General features: G+C 49.9%; 1 long non-coding RNA gene across 1 annotated transcript; it reads right to left on the bottom strand.

Moving 5' to 3' along the window:
* Positions 1-308: 308 nt before the first annotated feature.
* On the bottom strand, positions 309-18607 carry LOC122463154. Its single transcript, XR_006286217.1, has 3 exons — positions 18452-18607; positions 8562-8564; positions 309-328 (listed from the first exon to the last, which is right to left on the bottom strand). It is a non-coding gene; the product is annotated as an uncharacterized LOC122463154 (long non-coding RNA).
* Positions 18608-20345: the final 1738 nt, after the last annotated feature.

The raw sequence follows: 20345 nt of genomic DNA on the forward strand, positions 1-20345 counted from the left end.
CAGACTCCCACCACAACATCACCCTTGTTCCTCATGCTTCTAAACTTAATCCAGAGACTCTCAGGTTTTTCTGCAGTTTCATAGTGGAGCTCTGAGCAGTCATACTTCTCCCTTACATACAGTGCAACTCCCTCACCTTTTCTGCCCTGCCTGTCCTTCCTGAACAGTTTGTATCCATCCATGACAGTACTCCAGTCATGTGGGTTATCCCACCAAGTCTCTGTTATTCCAATCACATCATAATTCCCTGACTGTGCCAGGACTTCCAGTTCTCCCTGCTTGTTTCCCAGGCTTCGTGCATTTGTGTATAAGCACTTGAAATAACTTGCTGTTTGTCCTGCTTTCTTAGTATGTGGCAGGAGCCCTCCCCTTTTGTGTTCTCCTGCTCGTGCTTCCTCCCAGTATCCCACATCCCCACTTACCTCAGGGCTTTGGTCTCCTTCCCCCGGTGAACCTAGTTTAAAGCCCTCCTCACTAGGTTAGCCAGCCTGCTTCCGAAGATGCTCTTCCCTCTCTTCGTTAGGTGGAGCCCGTCTCTGCCTAGCACTCCTTCTTCTTGGAACACCATCCCATGATCAAAGAATCCAAAGCCTTCTCTCCGACACCACCTGTGTAGCCATTCCTTGACTTCCACGATTCGACGATCCCTACCCCGGCCTTTTCCTTCTACGGGGAGGATGGACGAAAACACCACTTGCGCCTCAAACTCCTCTATTCTTCTTCCCAGAGCCACGTAGTCTGCAGTGATCCGCTCAAGGTCATTCTTGGCAGTATCATTGGTGCCCACGTGGAGAAGCAGGAAAGGGTAGCGATCCAAGGGCTTGATGAGTCTCGGCAGTCTCTCTGTCACATTGTGAATTCTAGCTCCTGGCAAGCAGTAGACTTCTCGGTTTTCCCGGTCGGGGCGGCAGATAGATGACTCAGTCCCCCTGAGGAGAGAGTCCCTGACCACCACCACCCACCTCCTCCTCTTGGGAGTGGTGGTCGTCGAACCCCCAACCTTAGGACACTGCATCTCATGCCTTCCAATCGGCGGAGTCTCCTTCTGTTCCCTTCCCTCAGATGTATCATCTAGTCCACTCTCTGCATTAGTACCTGTGGAGAGAACATGAAAACGGTTGCTTACCTGTATCTGCACTGCTGGTACATGGATGCTCCCCTTTCTTCGTCTGGAGGTCACATGCTGCCCAATTTCTTCACTGTCCTCCTGTGCCCGCAGTGCAGCCTGCTCTGAATCTTCAGAACGTTGTGTCCGTTGAAGCATATCCTGACATCTGTCCAGGAAATCTTCAGTTTCTCTTATGTAACGCAGGGTCGATACTTGTTTCTCCAGACCTTGAACCTTCTCTTCCAATATGGAGACCAGCTTGCACTTTGTACAGACAAAGTCGCTTCTGTCCTGTGGAAGAAAGACAAACATGGCACATCCAGTGCAGGTCACAACAGCTGAACACTCCCCATCCATGTTACCTTCCTTCTACGAGCTTCCTCAGGAGTTGTAGTAACTACTCAGAGAAGCCAGCAAGATGTAAGCCTCAGTGGGCTCTCCCCAGGCAAACTCCCTCTGTTAGCCTCTCTGCTGTTGGCTGCTCAGCTGGTTCGCAGCTGACAGTCAGGCCCACTCAAGGCTCACCTGGAACAAAGCACTCCCAATTCACACTTTTCAAGCAAACAACCAATCAAGCACACGGTCAAACTGTCAAACTGTCCCCACAACAGACACTCAGATACTGACCAACACAGCCTCCCTGTGTTTGAGTTAGATATTTATGTATTTTTACTGTGTTCTTTCCTAACAGCCTCCTCTTTTGTTGCTAATTTAACTAGTCCTGACTAATCTAACTAGCTTTCAGAATTTTTTCACAAGTCTCACAATATCTGGTGGTTTTCGTCAAGCCTGGGATTACATGAGCCAAACTGGTGCACCCTTTTCCGAGAATGAGATCAGGCAAGATATGTTGTTTTGCCCATGTTAAACAAAATTCTGACAACCATTTAGTTGAGATCACTTGATGATTCCCTGTTCTGTTCATTTCCTCTGGGGCACCTGGCACTGGCCACTGTCGGCAGACAGGATACTGGGCTAGATGGCCTTTGTTCTGACCCAGTCTGGCCGTTCTTATGTTCTCATGAGACACTCTAGTGCCTCCATGCTTTGGTGCAGGGGCTGGAAATTTGGGAGGGTGGGTTGCCCTCAGGTGAAGGGTGTGCCTTTTGCTTTCCCCAGGATAATCGGCCCAGTTTTGGCCAACTTAGGAAATTCCACCATTAAGGCTGCTTATGCAACCTTAATTTGACCCCTCTGTGCACTTGCATTATTATATAATATTATACTATTTTTTCCACTGGATGCATACCCTCATTCAGTGAATGGATAGTTATTCAATATTTCTTTTTAGCCTCCTCATTCAGTGTTTGGATCCAGGCCTTATTTAAAGCCTCCAGATCCTGCACTGGCTACAGAATTATTCATTTCCTCACATGTGTTTCTATGTTGCTTGTGACCCATGGTGCCTGGGGCAGCCCTCACTGGAAATGCCAAGGTCAGGGCAGGCAGCAAAAGGGAGAGCAGATACTCCGAAGACTGGTGGGTAACACTGAAGTTAAAACTCCCCAACCAGTCACAACTGTGTTTCTGATCCCCCACATTGGTTATCAAGAAGCAAAAAAAGAAATCACACAGCCCCCTTTACTACATTCCCGTTCTCTGGCTCCCACTCAGCACCTAGGTTCAGTACAGTGAGAAGTTATTTAAAAAACTCTGCTCACATATATAACGTTCTTCTGACCCCAAAGGGTCAGCCACATTTCCAGGTCAGTATAGGTTCGGATCTTACCCAAAATACCACACTGCCAGCCAATCCTTTAGTGTCTAAAACTAAACGTTTATTATAAAGAAGAACAAGAAGAGAGTTGTTAAATGGTAAAACGGTCACATACATACAAAAACTTCAAAGCCCATATATCAGGTTCCTAGCGGTACTGGTGAGTTTGTTGGCTTGAAAGTCTCTCTGGAACACATCCACAGCTTGGATGGGTCATTCAGCCTTTGTTCAGAGCTTCAGTTTGTAGCAAAGTTCCTACAGAGGTAAGAAGCAGGATTGAGACAAAATGGAGTCGATGCAGCTGCCTTTTATAGTCTTTTGCCATGCGGCTTGGGCTTCCTTTGTTTCAAACACAAGCTGCCCAGCACATGGCTTGGAAGCTTCAGGCCTTGTCTACACTGGGAAGTTTCTGGGCAGTAAAGCAGGGTTCTGCGCTGTAACTCCCGAGGGGAGCACACGGCCACGCCACTCAGTGCGCAGAAACTGCACAATTGTCGCGCTGTAAAAACCCACCCCGACGAGCGGCGTCGAGCTTCCTGCGCTGGGGGTACGGCGCCGCGGGGCCAGTGTAGATACCCTGGTCGATGACAGCGCTGCGATTGGCCGCCGGGAGGTGCCCCACAATGCCTGTTCTCGCCTCTCTGGTCATTGGTTTGAACTCCACTGCCCTGTCCTCAGGTGAGCCCCACCCCGGACATTTCTTGGGAATTTTGAAAGTCCCCTTCCTGTCTGCTCGGTGACGCGTGCAGTGGCCTCGGCGCATCTTTCCAGGTGGCCTGGCCTGCTCCATGCACCAGGCGATCCCCCGCTTGGAGCAGTGCCGAGCTGCTGGACCTCATCGGCATTTGGGGAGAGGAGGCTGTCCCGTCCCAGCTGCGCTCCAGCCGTAGGAATTAGGAGACTTACGGACACATTTCACGAAGCATGACAGAAAGGGGCCATGACCGGGACACGCTGCAGTGCGGGGTCAAAGTAAAGGAGCTGAGGAACGCCTACTACAATGCGCGGGAGGCAAACCGCTGCTCCGGGGCCGTGCCCACGAGGAGCTGCCGGCTCTACGAAGAGCTGGACGCGATACTCAATGGCGACCCCACCTCCACTGCGAAGGCCCCTGTGGATACTTCGGTGGCTCGTGTGCCAGTCGAGAGTGGACCGAGCCAGGAGGAAATCTTGGGGAAGGCTGTGGAGTGGGACCCAGAGGCAGAAGATGACTCGGAGATGCATGCAGCCAGGAGCTCTTCTCTACCCCGCGCCCACCCTCCCCTGCAGCTGCTGTCGCAAAACTCTTTTCCAAGTGCCCCCCAGAGACCGCCAACACACTCTTATCAACTTCCTGGCTCCAGTCTGTACCTGCTGCTTTCCACTGCTGCCTGTCACAGTCCAGCCCTGCGGACTCCCGGTACCCACTGCACTCAACACCCGTCCCTCTGCAGTTTAGCCCTGCTGAAGTACATTCCCCGCGGCACTGTACTCCCAAGGACAAGGTTGCATAGGATACCTGGGCATACACAAATCTTTAACTGTCCTGGGACCCCACCTCCTCCTGCGATCCTCCCTTCCACCAACCTCCCACAGTGCTGATGTGTTTTTTTGTTTGTCTCTCTCCTCCAGTTGCTGTTTTTTTAATAAAATAATTGTTTGGGTCTGAAAGCAAACAGAGCCCTGCAAAGCAACAGGCAGTTTTCTTAAGCCTTCATAGTGCCTTGTCTGCACCAGTCACCATCCCCTCCTAGCATTACAAGCGCTGCACTCCCCAGCATAGCAACGAATATTAGTGGATTTCAGCCACAAATTGCTGCCTCAAGGCATCCCTGATCCCTATGGCCCCGCGCTGCACCCCTCTAATAGCCCTGGTCTCTGGCTGTTCCAATTCAGCCTCCAGGAACTGAGCCTCAGTGGTCCAGCCCTGAGTGAAGCTTTCACTCTTCCCTTCACAAATATTACGGAGCTTACAGCACGTGGCTATAAGCATAGGAATATTGTCATGGGCCAGGTCCAGCTTCCCATATAGGCAGTGCCAGAGGGCCTTTAAATGGCCAAAAGCCCACTCCAGTCATTCTGCCCTTGCTCAGCCTGTTGTTGAACTGCTTTTTGCTGCTGTCAAGGTGCCCCGTTTATGGCTTCATAAGCCACAGCATTAAGAGGTAGGCACGATCTCCCAGGATCACAATGGGCATTTTGACTTCCCCTATGATGATCTTCTGGTCCGGGAAAAAAGTCCCTGCTTGTAACTTCCTGAACAGGCTAGCGTTCCAAAAGATACGAGTGTCATGCACCTTTCCGGACCAGCCTGCATTAATCTTCGTGAAACACCCACGGTGATCCACAAGCTCCTGGAGAACCATAGAGAAATACCCTTGCAATTAATGTGCTTGGTGGCTAGGTGGTCTGGTGCCAGAATTGGAATATGTGTGCCATCTATCAACCATCCGCAGTTAGGGAAGCCCATTTGTACAAAGCCATCCACAAGGTCACGCATGTTGTCCAGAGTCACAGACATTCGGAGCAGGATGTGATTAATGGCCCTGCACACTTCCGTCAACACGAGTCCAGTGGTCGACTTTCCCAGTCCGAACTGGTTAGCGACTGATCGGTAGCTGTCTGAAGTAGCCAACTTCCACAGTGCGATCGCCATGTGCTTCTCCACCAGCAGGGCAGCTCTCATTCTTGTCTCCTTGTGCCACAGGGCTGGGGCGACCTCATCACACAGTCCCATGAGTGTGGATTTCCTCATCCGAAAGTTCTGCAGTTACTGCTGGTCATCCCAGACGTGCATCAGTGCTTGTTTCCCGAGCCCAAAAGCGGCGTTCCACTGTGGTCAGCACCTCCCTGAATGCCACAAGCAATCTCGTGTCCTAGCTGCTACGCATGGCGAGATCAATGTCACACTCCTCTTGCCTTTGTAGTTCAAGGAATAACTCCACTGCCACTCGTGACGCGTTAGTGAGAGCGAGCAGCATATTGGCCAACAGTGCGGGACCCATTCCTGCAGACCGAAAGAGGCAGGGCGCGCAGGACGCCAACCATTGAAAGATGGCACCAAACGCAGATGGAAGCCCAGGGATTGCTGGGATGCGAAGCAATGTATCGCGGGGCATTGGGACAGGACCCAGGATGCCGCACAACCCCCTCTGCCTTCCCACAATTCTTAGCAGCAGAAGAGGAAGAGGTGCTCTGTGCGATAGCTGCCCAGAGTGCACCACTCCGAATACTGCTGCAAGTGTGAACACGCTATTGTGCAGGCAGCTGACAGTGTGAACACACAACCCGCGGTTTCCCTTCAGCGCTCTCTGAGCGGCGCTGGAACTGCCGGCGCTGTAATTCTGCCCGTGTAGACACACCCGCAGAGTTCTGTCCATAGGCAGGCCCCTGCATGCCTGGCTGAGTCACAAGGTGTATCCGCCTTCTCTCAGTGGGTCAGTTGTGTAGCTAATGGTCCTCATTGTGTCATCAAGCAGGCCAGGCAGTGCTGATACCAAACTGTCTGGGAGTGTCACCCAGAAGCATAGCACAAGTTTGAAATACAGACAGACAGACATACACATCTATAACACATAATCCAAAGATGATACAAACACATAAATGAGATGATCATATCTGGCACATTATAACATTTTTTGCAGATACTTTACATGGCCTATCTGGCATAACTCATTACAATTTTACAATACTGATATTCATAATAGCCTCATGTGTCCCCCAGATTCCATCCAGCGTCACATTGCTCTCACCACAGTATCGGAGTGCGTCACAAACGTTAATGAATTGATATTTACAACACCCCTGTGAGGTGGGGGGGCGGGATGGAATTATCCCCACTTTACAGCTGGGGAGTGGAGGCACAGAGACATTCATATCAAAATTGTCAAAAGCATCCACTAATTTTGGGTGTCCAACTTGAGACATTTGGGGCTGGATTTTTCAGAGAATTTAGCATTTTATTGCTCTTTGTATGTTCAGAGCAGCGCTCCCGTTGATGTTATGCTCAGCACTTCTGCGAATCAGACCCTGGGTGTCTCATGTTGGGCATCCAGAGAATAAGGAACGCCAAAGCAGTGGCCAGGGGGCCTGGGGCAGAGAGACAGTTTCTACTCCGAGTGCCCCGAAGCTGAGGCATGAGAGAGGAAGATTCCTCAAACTCTCAGGAACTGTAAAAGGCATCTCAGCAAAAAGTGCCATGGGAGACCCCTGAGAGCAGTGGGGAGGTAGTGGAAAGGGTCTGGCACTATGGAGTTGCCTGTAGCCAGACCAGGAATGGATGCTGCTGACAAATGGATACAACATTGGGAGCCCTAGCAGGAGTGGCAGAAGGTCCCGAAAAGTGGGGGGCCACAGGAACCCGAACCATGCCCCTGGACCTGCGCTGCTGCTTCCCTCCAAGCCCCTGCCCTCGCACCCCCTTGCCCCGAGGCCCCGCTCCTGCACCACCTCTTCTCCCCAGACCTTGCCCCCCGCTTGCTCCTCTCTGCTCCCTCTCCCCCATCGGTTGCCCTTACGGCCAGTAAAAAGTGGAAGGGCCACGGCCCCCTCGCCCACCCTGTTCTGGTGCCCCTGAGCCCTAGCATAGATCACTCTGCGGCTCTGGCAGCCAGTTGCAGCTCTGTGTGGTGCTGGGAACAAAGGGACCCGAGCTGGGGCTGAAAATAGCTGCCAGAGCCAGACCGCCATGCTCCCGAGCTGGCGAGCAGGGTAGCTCTGGCAAAGCTCGGGTGGGGGTGGGGAGTGCCGCGGAGAGTGACTAACGTGCAGTGAATCCAACAGGACACTTTTCAGCAATGCCCTTGCCTGGCTGGGCGGGGGCTGGCCTCCTTCCACTGCTTGGAATGTAAACCCTGGGAAACATCCTCCTGTTTGGGTCCAGCGAGTCCGTCTGCAGCCCAGCATGGAAACTTGCCCCGCTGCTAGTGGCAAACAGCCACAGACTTTCCCACAAGCTGTTTCAAAGACAAACCTCATCTCAATTTTATGATTCCTCAGCTCGTCCCACTTGAAGCTGCTGACCAGAGCAGTGGAAAGTTTGTTTTCTTTGCTGACATTCCCAACCCACACATTTCCCCTTCCCTACCCCTCCAATGAGCTCACTTCCACAAGTGAGCCTGAGCGAGGCCCCGTGTTTACTTTGGTTCTGCAGCTGCAGGATCCCCCTTGGAAGTGGCCAGCTCGTCCAGATGCTGTAGAAAGAAATTTGGCTTCTTTGGCATTTGTAGCTATTTCAGCTGTTGCCTCGTGACCTGCCTGTCTCCGGTCTAGCCGACAGAGTCACACGCAGGGCTCCTTCTCTACTCGCGTTTGTGTCTTGACTTGAGTCCCTTGGCCTGAAGCACTCGTTTATTGCAGTACCTCACCCAGCTGGTTGCCCTCCCCCTTGTAATGAAGGGCGAAGACTGTGCCACAAGGACGCAGCCCACAGCCAGGAGAGTGGGCTGCTGGGCCACCCACGGGGCATCCCAGGGAAGGAATTGGGGTTCAGCATCAGAAGGCACATGCGTTGGTTGTATGTCTACCCCAAGAGTTAATTACTGCCTCCTTCCTCGGCAGGCTCAGCTCTGCCGGCCCGCATGCGTGGTTGATGGAGTCAAGTCCCCACCCGTTCCTTGCTGCTGCTGCTGTGGTTGTTATTATTTGTTGCAGTAGAATCTAGAGGCTCCAGCTGAGATCAGGGCCCCATTGTGCCAGGCGCTGTACAGACAGAGTGAGACACAGTCATTGCTGAAGAACTCACAGTCTAAATAAAACCCTCTTCACCCACCTGCTCCTGTTAAGGGAGCTCATAAAGAAAGCAACGAGCTGGACCTGGCTCTGCCCCCACCACTCACACTTTCTGGAGCCTGAACGTGGCCCCAGGGTCTCTCCTTTTCACATGGAGCAGGAGCACTTACTTCCTAGCGGGGGAAGACAGAGAGCTGGGCCAAACTGCATAGGTGCCTACTTCCCCTCTGCCCCATGGATGCTCAACCCCATCCCCACGGCCCCACCCCTGCACCGCCTTCACCCTGCCCCAATTCCACCCCCTTCCCCAAAGTCCCCGCTCCGCCTCTTCTCTGACTCCTCCCCTGAGCGTGCTGTGACCCCACTCCTCCCCCTCCCTCCCGGAAAGTTCTAAGTGCCGCCAAACAGCTGTTAGGCAGCGGGGGAAGTGCTGGGAGGGAGAGGGGAAGTGGCATGTTCAGGAGGGGGAAGGACAAGGGGAGGGGGAAGCTTGGCTGCTGGTGGGTGCAGAGCACCCACTAATTTTCAGCCCCGCAGGACCCACGGAGTCGGCACCTATGCCAAGCTGGAACTACCTCCTGCACTCAGCACCCCAGTGTGCACGCTAACCTATCCAAGCCAGAAACAGAACCTAGGATCCTGCTTCCTGGTCACTGGGCCATGCCGTCCCCAGCAGCCTGCCTGCAGAGCCCTCTAGTCCCAGGGGCTGCTCTACTGTACGAAGGGGGTGATGAGAGCTGCTGCCTTCTCCCCAGAGCTGGACTCAGGCAGGATTAGGGAGTGGGCCCCTATGGGCTCTGTAGAAAGCCAGGTCCAGGTGCACAGGGGCCCCCAGTCCTGTATCCCTTGTTGCAAGGCCCTCCCCATACCGGGAGCATATCCAAGAGTGCACCCACAGGGGGGCTACACTGCTGCACTCACCCCTGGTAGCGCCAGCCCAGAGGCAGTGCAGCCCCTGTAAGAGTGCCAGTGGTATCCTTTGGCATCTTAAACTGGCTGGCTGGTGCAGCTGCCCGGGTCCCTGCTGAGCAGCAGGGGCCCGCCTGGGTAGCATGCACTGGGGCAGGAGCACACAGACGGTGGTGGAGCCTGGCTCCCCAGCCCAGTTTGGTGTCCTGAGTACCACACAGCTTCAGGACCCACTGCAGGATGAACCCAGGATGGAACGTGTCATGCAGCTGAGCAAGAAGGGACCGTGAGGAGTAAGGCGGGCCAGAACACAGCCTCCATGCTGCCTTTGCATAACACAGAAGTAAGGGAGCCCCTAAAAGGGTCCCGCCCCCCCGAGCCCATCCATAAATCAACCAATGGCTGTATGGGTCTTTGTGAGGTAGGACATGGGGGCCGGTTATCCAGCGTCCTCCAGTCAGTGGGGGGTAATTACTGCAGAACCCTGGACTGGTGGTGAGCTCCAGAATTCTCTGTGGAGAATTGCACAGACTGGTTCAGACCAGGGCCAGGGGCCCAGCAGACAAAGAAAGAGCTGGCGGTACAAAAGGTGAGCCCGAACTGGCAGACTGACCATCACTGGATGAAAGAACTGATCTGGGATTGTAACCAAGAGGGCAAAACCCTGGAAGGGTTTGCAGGACTGGCCCCTGCGGGCGGCTCCATGGAGGAGATGGGGGACAGCCGGTAAGCGGTAGATTCTTTGTTGTTTATTATATGTTTTCTCTGGAATGCTTTTCTCCAAAATAACTGTCCTGTGCTCAGTGAGAGCTGGCTGGTTGCTGATAGCCCTGTCATAGCCCCTGGGGAGAGAGTGAACTGCAGATGCTGGACTCAGGCCAGACCTGTTGGGCTAGTCACAGTGAATTGCAGGGGGACTGTGAGCCTAAATCCCCATAATGGGGGAGAGGGACGTGGGTCTCTACCTACAGAGAGAGGCCTGAGGCCTAAAGGAGGGGACATGGAGGGGGCAGGCATGCAGAGAACTTGGAACTGTGACACAGGCCCCAGGGTGAGCTGGCCTCTGTCAGTGCTTAGGGAAGGGTGTTGGAGAGTTTGGTGGAGGGGCCCTCAGACCGTAGTGATCAAGGGATCTGGATGGGAGATAGAGATACTGATAGAATACAGCCTGTCAGTGTTCCTTCTGGTTTTTTATGTCCAAGTGCGGAATGAATTTTGTTGTGTGCAGATGGGGGGATTAACAGTAGAACAGAACTCTGCAGCTAACACTGGGATTAGTAACTGCTGGAGTAGCAAGGCTGTGTGTGACTGAAAATGCCAGCCCTGTGTTTCCAGAGGTTTGTCTGTCCTGTATCATTTGTGAGCAGCCAAGAGAAGATGTTTAAAAGTGGGAATTAATTTAATTTTGAGTTTCAGAAAATTCTGGAAGTGTAAGAATTGGTAGGAATTATTCTGTCACCCAAAACCCTGGGTTGGGGGTGGGTAAGTATCCAATTCCAAATACTTGTAAACTTGCGGGAAAGGTGAATTTTACAAAACTTGACATGTCCCAAGCATATCGCCAGGGGGCAGCAGAGCAGGATTTTGAAAACTCCGTACACAAACCAAAGCCTGCGGTGTAGCCAGTGCACCTGCAGTGTTTCGGAGACAAATGGCATAGGGGCCCAGGGGCTAACCAGCATCATATCGCTAACAAAAGGGCACACAGGGAAACACATCATATAGCTAACGAAGGGGAGCACAGGGAAACTCCCAGAAGACCCTGAGAGGTTCTGAGATGTTTGCAAAACTCGGATTTTAGGGTGAAAAAAGAAGGGTTCTTTCTTCCACAATGAATCAGATTTTAAGATTTAAATCAGATTTTTGTGCACACATTCCCAGGTCCATAGTTTCTTCTTATTTTATAGCTTGACATTCCTCGGGTGGAGGTATTGTACTTGTCTCTTTAATTAGCATCTCCTAATTGTTAAAAAAAAATCAGATTTTTCATAGAAGTGTTTTCTGCTAAGAAATGTCTCACTTAAAACATTAATCTACGCCAAAAATGTGCATCCCTGGGAGTGTGTTACTGATAGTGTCTTTTGTTGCGAGAAAAATATAACCTCACATATCATAAGCAAATAGCACAGGGTGGTTTTGCAACGAGCACGAACTTCCAAAACATTGATCAAGTCAAGGAAGGTGGAATGCTCTGTTAGGCTCCAGCGTGATGGTTCACAGAGGCTGGGAACCTTCTGGATGAAATGTTTCAAGAGTAAAAGACTAAGTGTTCCCAGAAACTCTCCGGTGTGTATTAGTAGAGATGGATTGTGTAATGGTGACAACAAACTACTGGGTGTGCCACAGCGACTGAGGAGGCAGGAGCCGTTTACTTCTATGATAAACACAGATACTTCGCCCATCACCATATCACCCGGATATATGATGGCGAGCCCGAGTGACTCAGTTGTAATCAGTGGTTGGAGTGAGCTCTCCTCTGCCATCTAGCGAGGAACTGGGGGAAAAGACTTCAGGAGCTGAACATAGATGCATAGACACAACTACTCTGCCTAAGTGATCAGCAAACCAGCCTGCTCTGCCAAAGTAGCTTTTCTGGGTAAGCTTCACTTTAGTCTTGTGCACAGGGGTGATGGAATGTTATTATCCGGACTGTATAATTAAGGGCAGCAGAACTGTGCTTAATATGCCCTAATTGTGGGGCCGGGTGTCTTCCTGACATGAACCTCACTTGCTGAGCAGGGTGTCATGGTGCCAAAGGCAAGGGAAAGAGAGAGGGTGGGGGACCGGTATTTCTACCTGGTGTTTTAGACCTGTTTAAAGGGTCCTAGGAGCCATTTGACTCTCTCCCTCCAGGGTTTAAAGACAGAGCTGGTTAGACTCAATTGAGAGTCTTGGTTCTTTCTCTGTGGTCACGAGAGGTGAGATCACTGATAAACTAGTGTGGGGGCAGAGCCTTACACCGGCTGTGGAGATGGTGTTGCTGAAATCACAGCACTGATCTGAGGGGGGCAGCCTCAGAACAAAGGCTCACAGCCAGAGGCAGCCGTGCTGGCGGCTGTGGTCGTGGTGATGGTGAACAGTGACCAGTGGTGGCCGCAGAAGCAGTGGCGGGGCTGTGCTGCGCAGCGAGAGGTAACGGCATAACCCAGCCGCCCTCTGCGTTGGGACCAGAGGTGATTCCACCCACATGCACCACTGGACTCTGGGCCATTGCTGACCTTGGGCCACAACCTGGGAGTGGGATGCGGAGGAGGGAAAAAGGGAGCGACGGGTTAAAGAGACTTTTGTTCACTGGACTTTCACACTGCAAGGTGGGAAACGGAGGCAAAGGACACTGCCCAGCGTACTGGGGGGCAGGGGCTTTACTTATTGATTGCGGTAATGGAGACGTCAGCATTCAGAGCCACCATCCCACCAGGACGAAAGACGGAAAGGACAATTCTGCTGCAGGGTGGCCAGGATGGACACTGTGCTGCCAAGTGTCATATTGAAAAAAAATCCTGCCTTTGTGTATGGAAAGCGGAGGACCAGTTAGGAAGAATGGAGGAAGGGACAAAAGGGCTTGGGAAAGGAGCCACCCAGGCCCTCAGGGCTTGAAAGTACTCCTGGAAAGGACTGTCCAGCCAGAATCCCACCAGGACTGATAGGGCCTCAAGCAGAGGTCACTGTGAGGATTGAAGGGGCAGAATGTAAAGCAGGGCTTGACACCACCTCTGAAGTTACTCTTATATTTCAGTCCTTCGACCAACAGCTGCTTAGGTACCTGCCTGTCCAGCCCCTGACGGATCTTGGCCTGTGTGGCCTCAGCATGGAGGAAGACCCCTACCAAGAGTATGTCACAGTGCACCGGGAATTCCCAGAAGAAGCTGTTGGAGTACGAGATGAAGTGGACACCACTGCATTCATATCCCTCAATCCTAAAGGAGTCTCTGATATGTCTGGGCTGACAGGGACAACTCCAGTCTCTTCAAATATACCAATGGTCTCTCGAGACTCAAGGATGCCTATTGATAGCAAGCCTATAGTCTCTGCCCTAACCTTACAGATTCCAGTCCATGTTTCCCCACTTTCTTTGTTGACCTCCTATGGACCGCACTTACTCATTACCCAGTGCGTCCAAACCTTGTCAAACCCGCTGGTTCAGCAGACCTCGATGTTATTCATAAAGAAAGACCTCAGGCTTGGTTTGGTGGTGAAGGCCCTCGGCCAGGTTTATTGCAGACAAAGCGTGGTGCTAGTGCCCCATAGGAGCTACAGTTACATAACACATGTATGCTTGTGACAATGGTACCCGTTCAATTAGCACACCAGAATCCTATCCTTGACCAGCACAAAGATGCCCTTCCTGTGACTTCTCCTTTTATACATTGATACAAACAAGTTACATATTACAATCCATATGCTTTTTATTATTATCCTTTACCTTGTACCTGCTAGTTCAAACAAAACATCCTCATCCATTATCCTGTTATCCCCTCCTATCTTATGAGAGGTCTGTGTCCCCCGTACCTTCTCCTTGGAATGTGTTTACACAGGACTTGAGAACTCTGAGAGTTCCTGCCCTATCCTCGCAGGTCAGGAATGTGCTTAGTTGGTTGGCAGCCACCTAGGCCTTGTCTGCACTGCCACTTTACAGCGCTGAAACTTTCTCGCTCAGGGGTGTGAAAAAACACGCCCCGCCCCCTGAGCGCTGCAAGTTTCAGCGCAGTAAAGTGGCAGTGCAGACAGTGCACCAGCGCTGGGAGCTACTCCCCTCGTGGGGGTGGTTTTTTTGCAGCCCTGGGAAACGCTGGGTGCCGCGTTAACATTGCTAGTGAAGACATACCCTGGTGTGTTACTATTCTGCTACCACCAAGCTACTTTGGTTCATCCTGTCAACTATGCACTGGGCTCCAGCAAGGCCTACAACACATAGGAAGGATAATCAATTGCACAAAATCCTAAATGGGAAATGACTGCCTAGGAAGGAGTACTGCAGACAAGGATCTGGGGGTTCTAATGGATCACAGATTAAATATGGGTCAACAGTGTAACACTGTTGCAAAAAAAGCAAACACCAGGCATGTTACAAGTAAGACATGAGAAGCACTTCTTCCATTCTATTCAGAACTGATAAGATCACAAGAGGGGCACCAATTGGGAGCGGGCGAGGGGCAGGAGCCCCCTCCCCCCCCCAAGCTTTCATACAGGAGGTGTGCAAGTTCCCAGGTGGAGCTCTTAACTACAGCACAGCATTAGGGCTGGTCTACACTGGCAACGCTAGCGTGACTTGTGTGGTCGCGGCGCAGTGCTGGGAGAGAGCTCTCCCAGCGCTCTAAAAAACCACCCCCACGAGGGGGCATAGCTCCCAGCACTGGGGCACTGTCTACACTGGTGCTTTGGGGGGAGGGATAGCTCAGTGGTTTGAGCATTGGCCTGCTAAACCCAGGGTTGTGAGTTCAATCCTTGAGTGGGCCGTTTAGGGCTCAGGGGATTGGTCCTGCTTTCAGCAGGGGTTTGGACTAGATGAGGTCCCTTCCAACCCTGAGATTCTGTGATTCTATACTTGCTGCGCTCAGGGGTGTGTTTTTTCACACCCCTGAGTAAGAAAGTTGCAGCGCTGTAAATTGCCCGTGTGGACAAGCCCTTAGTATGAAATGTAAGTTCTGCAGAGGAGAGGTGCCCCTGGGGCAGGGCGTCAGTATTTTGTTCACAAACAGAGGCAGGGTGATTAAGATAAGAAAGGACTGGTGATTAAATTAAGGATCTAGAAGTCTAGCCTGTAAAACACAAATCCCTGGTGTGTGTGTGTGTGGGGGGGGGGAGGGGGGATTGTTTTAGAGTGAATGCAGGGGACTCAGAAAAAATACAGCCAAACCCCCTGAGCCAAGGTTACATTCAGAAAAGGGGGAGGTTTGGGGGTATAGGTGAAAATAAGGGGCAAAACCAGGGGAAGGGAGAGCTGTGGTATAGAGAAGTTCCCACTCTATCTGTGGTACTTATTTGGCCCCTATCACCATAGTATCTGAGCTCCTCACAATCTCTAACCTTTTTCTCCTCCCAGCCCCTCGTTGAGGTAGAGCAGGGCTGTATCCCCATTGCACAGATAGGGCACTGAGGCACACGCAGACTAAAGGCCAGATTTTCAAAGGCACCTAGTGAGATTTTCAAAAGCGCCTAGAAGACTGGGTGCTTTGTAAACCCCACTAGATGCCTAGCTGCATCTTTGGGTGCCCAAAAGCCTTTGAAACTCTGTCCCTAAGGCACTGGCCTGAGGTCACACAGAAAGTCCATGGCCAGGGAGTAGAACCCAGATCTTTCCGGGCTAGCTCCCTATCCAGCACACCAGTCTCTTTCTCTGCTGCATGCTGCAAAAAAAGAGGACTCTGATAGATGGGAGGAAAACCAAGGTGGCCAAGTTCTCTGAGACTCCAGCAAACGGACCCAGGATGGCTGTCCTGGTTGACAGTGTGAAAAGCAGCACGGAGGTCAGGAAGGATGGAGAATGAGAGTCAGATGAGAGGAGATCATTTGACTCCCAAGGGGTGGCAAGTTCTGCCCCAAGCTGGCAGATGGCTGCTGGGCAATTTTACATTTTAACTAAAAACCATTTTGTTTTATCATGTTTTCTTCTGAGTTCGAGAAAAGGAAGGAATCAGAAAGTCTCATATAAGTCTCAGATGTGTTTATGCCTCAAATTCTTAGGGTTTCAGCTGTATCCAGGGCAACTCCAGAACAAAGAACAGAAATTGCATCCACAGAGTCCATAAAAAGAAAAGGAGTACTTGTGGCACCTTAGAGACTAACCAGTTTATTTGAGCATGAGCTTTCGTGAGCTACAGCTCACTTCATCGGATGCATAGCATATCGTGGAAACTGCAGAAGACATTATATACACACAGAGACCATGAAACAAAACTTCCTCCCACCCCACTCTCCTGCTGGTAACTGTGTGTATATAATGTCTTCTGCAGTTTCCACGATATGCTATGCATCCGATGAAGTGAGCTGTAGCTCACGAAAGCTCATGCTCAAATAAACTGGTTAGTCTCTAAGGTGCCACAAGTACTCCTTTTCTTCTTACGAATACAGACTAACACGGCTGTTACTCTGAAAAGAGTCCATAAAGTTAACGATTATTGTTATGAGCTGTATTATTCACTGGGTATCAGCTGTGTGCGCATCACTGTTTAGAATATGTCAGAAAATGTAGTCCCTGAGCCAATATGTATAAAATGTGTAGCCCTGAATAAGATGGCTCAGATATTTAAGTATGAAGTGTATAGTTATTAAGCACATGTTAATATCTATGAGTGGAGATACTGACAGCAATAGAAGTTCTACTGGATAAAGGACTCGAAGATTTGACTCTCCAACTTTCTTTCTAGAGGAAGAGCTGCCCAGAGCTCCTGTGCCTGTTGATTTTCCTTTCCTGCCTGCAGCGGCCCAGATATACCACAGGAGTATCAGGTTTTTTCCTCAACTTTAAAATATAGAATTTTCTTGGTGTTTGGTTTTAAATATTCTCCCGTGAGAACTACAACTCAGTCGCTGACGTGTTGTGTTTAAGAGCCGTCTGGAAAGTAATGAGCCTTTACACAGAGGTAAAAGCCGTGTTACCAAGGCTCATGACTGTGTCATGATAATTGTTTTCCTTTAAAGCCCCAGCTTCTGGAGTCAAGTGATATGTGATGATTTCAGCCTTCAGTCTTAAAGAAAAATGAAGGTTCTAGTCCTTGTGGCTGTGGAGAAAGCTTCAGAATGTGACCCCAGTGCACCCGACAGGCTCAAGAAGCAGAAGGCGATGAAAAGAACCCCACAGCTATCATTTGTACATAATCTCATGATTTTAAAGCCAATCTCATGATTTTTGAACATTTGGGGTTGGCAATACTGTGAAAGTGACTTGAAATTGTCAGTTTCACTCCTGTTTAAGATTAGTTTCTAGTCTATTATCTGTAGTGAGGTGACACCCCTAGAGCTCCAGGCAGGTGCAGTATAAACTCACTGGGCCTTGCCCTAGTACAGCGGTTCTAAAACTTCATTGCACCGCAACCCCCTTCTGATCACAAAAATCATGACATGGCCCCAGGAGGGGGGACCATCAAAGCATGAGCCTGCCAGAGCCCTGACACCCCGAGTGGGGGCCTGTAACCTGACCCCACCACCCAGGGCTGAACCCCCCAGCCCTGAGTGGTGTGGCTCAGGCTTCAGTTTTGGCCCCAGGAATTCTAACACCAGCTCTGGTGACCCCATTAAAATGGGGCTACGGCCCACTTTTGGGTCCCGACCCACAGTTTGAGAACTGCTGCCCTACTAGGATGGTTCCAAAGTTAAATGCTCTGTTCCAAGCTTGATGAACTGCAAAAAAGTGATAGACAGTCATCCAGATTTTTCTCCAATTGTTTCAATAGTTGTATTCAAGAGTTAGTAACAAAGAATATACATTAACATTTTAAACCTGACCAGTGTCCCTTAACTGACTTGACACAAGATATGAGAACATGTTAGTATTAGAGCTGAGTGGGTCTAATATTTATGTAATCATCTTTTTTTATATAGGAATTAGATACAGTCCTCCTATCAACTAATTTCTGTTATTATCTGAAAAAAAAACCCTAGAGTTTTCAAGTGCCTAAGTAGCCCTTGGAATCACAGTTAAAGTTGTCCCTCCCTCCCCAAAATCTGAAATGTGTCCAGTTCTGGGCAGCACACTTCGAGAAAGATGCAGACAAATTGGAGAAAGTCCAGAGTAGAGCAACAAAAATGATTAAAGGTCCAGAAAACACAACGTGTAAGGCAAGATTGAAAAAATTGTGTTTGTTTAGTCTGGAGAAAAGAAGACTGACAGGGGACATAAGTCTTCAAGTACATAAAAGGTTGTTATAAAGAGGAGGGTGATAAATTGTTCTTATCCACTGAGAACAGGACAAGAAGCAATGGGCTTAAATTGCTGCAAGGGGGATTTAGGTTGGCCATTAGGAAAAACTTCCTAACTTTAAGGGTAACTAAGCACAGAAGCAGATTACATGGAGGTTGTGCAATCTCAGTCACTGGACGTTTTTAAGAGCAGGCTAGACAAACACCTGTCAGCGATGGTCTAGATAATACTTAGTCCTGCCATGAGTGCAGAGGACTGGACTAGATGATCTCTCAAGGTCTCTTCCAGTCCTACATTTCTGTGATTCTATGAAGAGATGGAGAAGCCTATGTTAGCCTTTTATTGAGTGACTCTCAAGGGAACCTTCACCATTCCTAGCCCAAGGAGAAGTTCCTGCTGCTCCTGCAACGCTCACTCTCAATAGGCATGACAGAATTATCAGGCCAATAAACAGGATCACTTATGATGCACCTAGGGTGGTTAGTGAAGAACCGATATAGTTAGCTCACAGGTTTGTGCCAGCAGCAGTGGATTTCTGAAGACCCTCTGTGCAGAAATAATAGAACTGGTGCAATAACGAGCGTTATTTGCCAGAACAACAAATTCTTGGCTGTGGGGAGGATGTAAGCTGTGGTCTGAGTGAGCTCTCCTTTGCCATCTAGTGATGAACTGTGGGAAAAGACTTCAGAACATATTTGCATAGATTCACCTACTTTGCCTAGGTGATCAGCAGACCAACCTGCTCTGCCAAAGGGATCAATTTTGGGTGTTTTGGGTAACGATTCACTTTAGTCTTGGGGGTAATGAAATGTGATTATCTGAATGTAAGAATAAGGGGCAGCAGAACTGTACTTAATGTAGTAGAACCTCAGCGTCCCAAACACCTCGGGAATGGAGGTCGTTTGTATCTCTGAAATGTTCGTAACTCTGAACAAAACATTATGGTGGTTCTTTCAAAAGTTTACAACTAAACATTGACTTAAATCAGCTTTGAACCTTTACTATGCAAAAGAAAAATGCTGCTTTCCCTTTATTTTTTTTAGTAGTTTACATTTAACACAGTACTGTATTGTATTCGCTTTTTATTTTTGTCTTTGCTGCTGCCTGATTGTGTACTTCCGGTTCCAAATGAGGTGTGTGGTTGACCGGTCAGTTCATAACTCTGAGGTTCTACTGTATGCCTTAATTGAGCAGGGGTCACCCAGTGCTTTAACCTGGCTTGCTAAGTGAGGTGTAGTGGTGCCAATGGTAAGGGAAAGCGAGAGAGGATGGGGACAAGTGTTTCTACCTGGTTGTGTAAAGGGTCTGTGATGCATGCCTAGAAAGGGTTAAACACCCTTCAAAATAACCCTCAAAAGATATGTGGGGAGATGTTTGTGTTTTTGTGTATTTACATACATATGAGTAGGGTCCACAATGTAATCAACAGTCCCTGCCTGTGCTGTATTTTGATAGTTCAGAGACCAAAAAAACATCCTAGCATTTAAATGAATTGTAAACATGGGATATCTCAGTATTCATCTCTCTTTGAAATGTACTGTGAATGGTGGAGGAAGAAGCAGATTGCCTTCTGTTAATTCTATAGCTAAGTACCAGTGATGGACCTCCTTCAAAGTCATCCTAATTACCTTTTGTTCGCGGAGGAACTCCCAACTTGTCAAAGAGGACACGAAATTGTATAAAAGATCCTTGGGTCCTGATTCTGTCATCTCAGATCTGCTTAGGCTTCATCAGGAGAAGTTTGAGTCGCAAGACTGAGGTCCCAGTTATGCTGGTACGCCCTGAATATGAGATTTGGACATTGGACTATAACCTAGGAACTATTTCTTAAAGAACTCTTTGCAACTACAGTAACTCCCCACTTAACGTCCTCTCACTTAACGTTGTTTCAGTCTTACGTCCCTGCTCAGTTACAGAACATGCTCCATTTAAAGTTGTGCAGTGCTTAACTATAACGTCGTTTGGTTGCTTGCTTTGTCCACAGCTGGCAGCCCCCCATCAGCTCCCCTGTGCCCCCCCCAGTGCCTCCCGCCCGCCGTCAG

This window comes from Chelonia mydas, chromosome 16 (genome assembly GCF_015237465.2).
Source record: "Chelonia mydas isolate rCheMyd1 chromosome 16, rCheMyd1.pri.v2, whole genome shotgun sequence".
Lineage (NCBI taxonomy): Eukaryota > Metazoa > Chordata > Testudines > Cheloniidae > Chelonia > Chelonia mydas.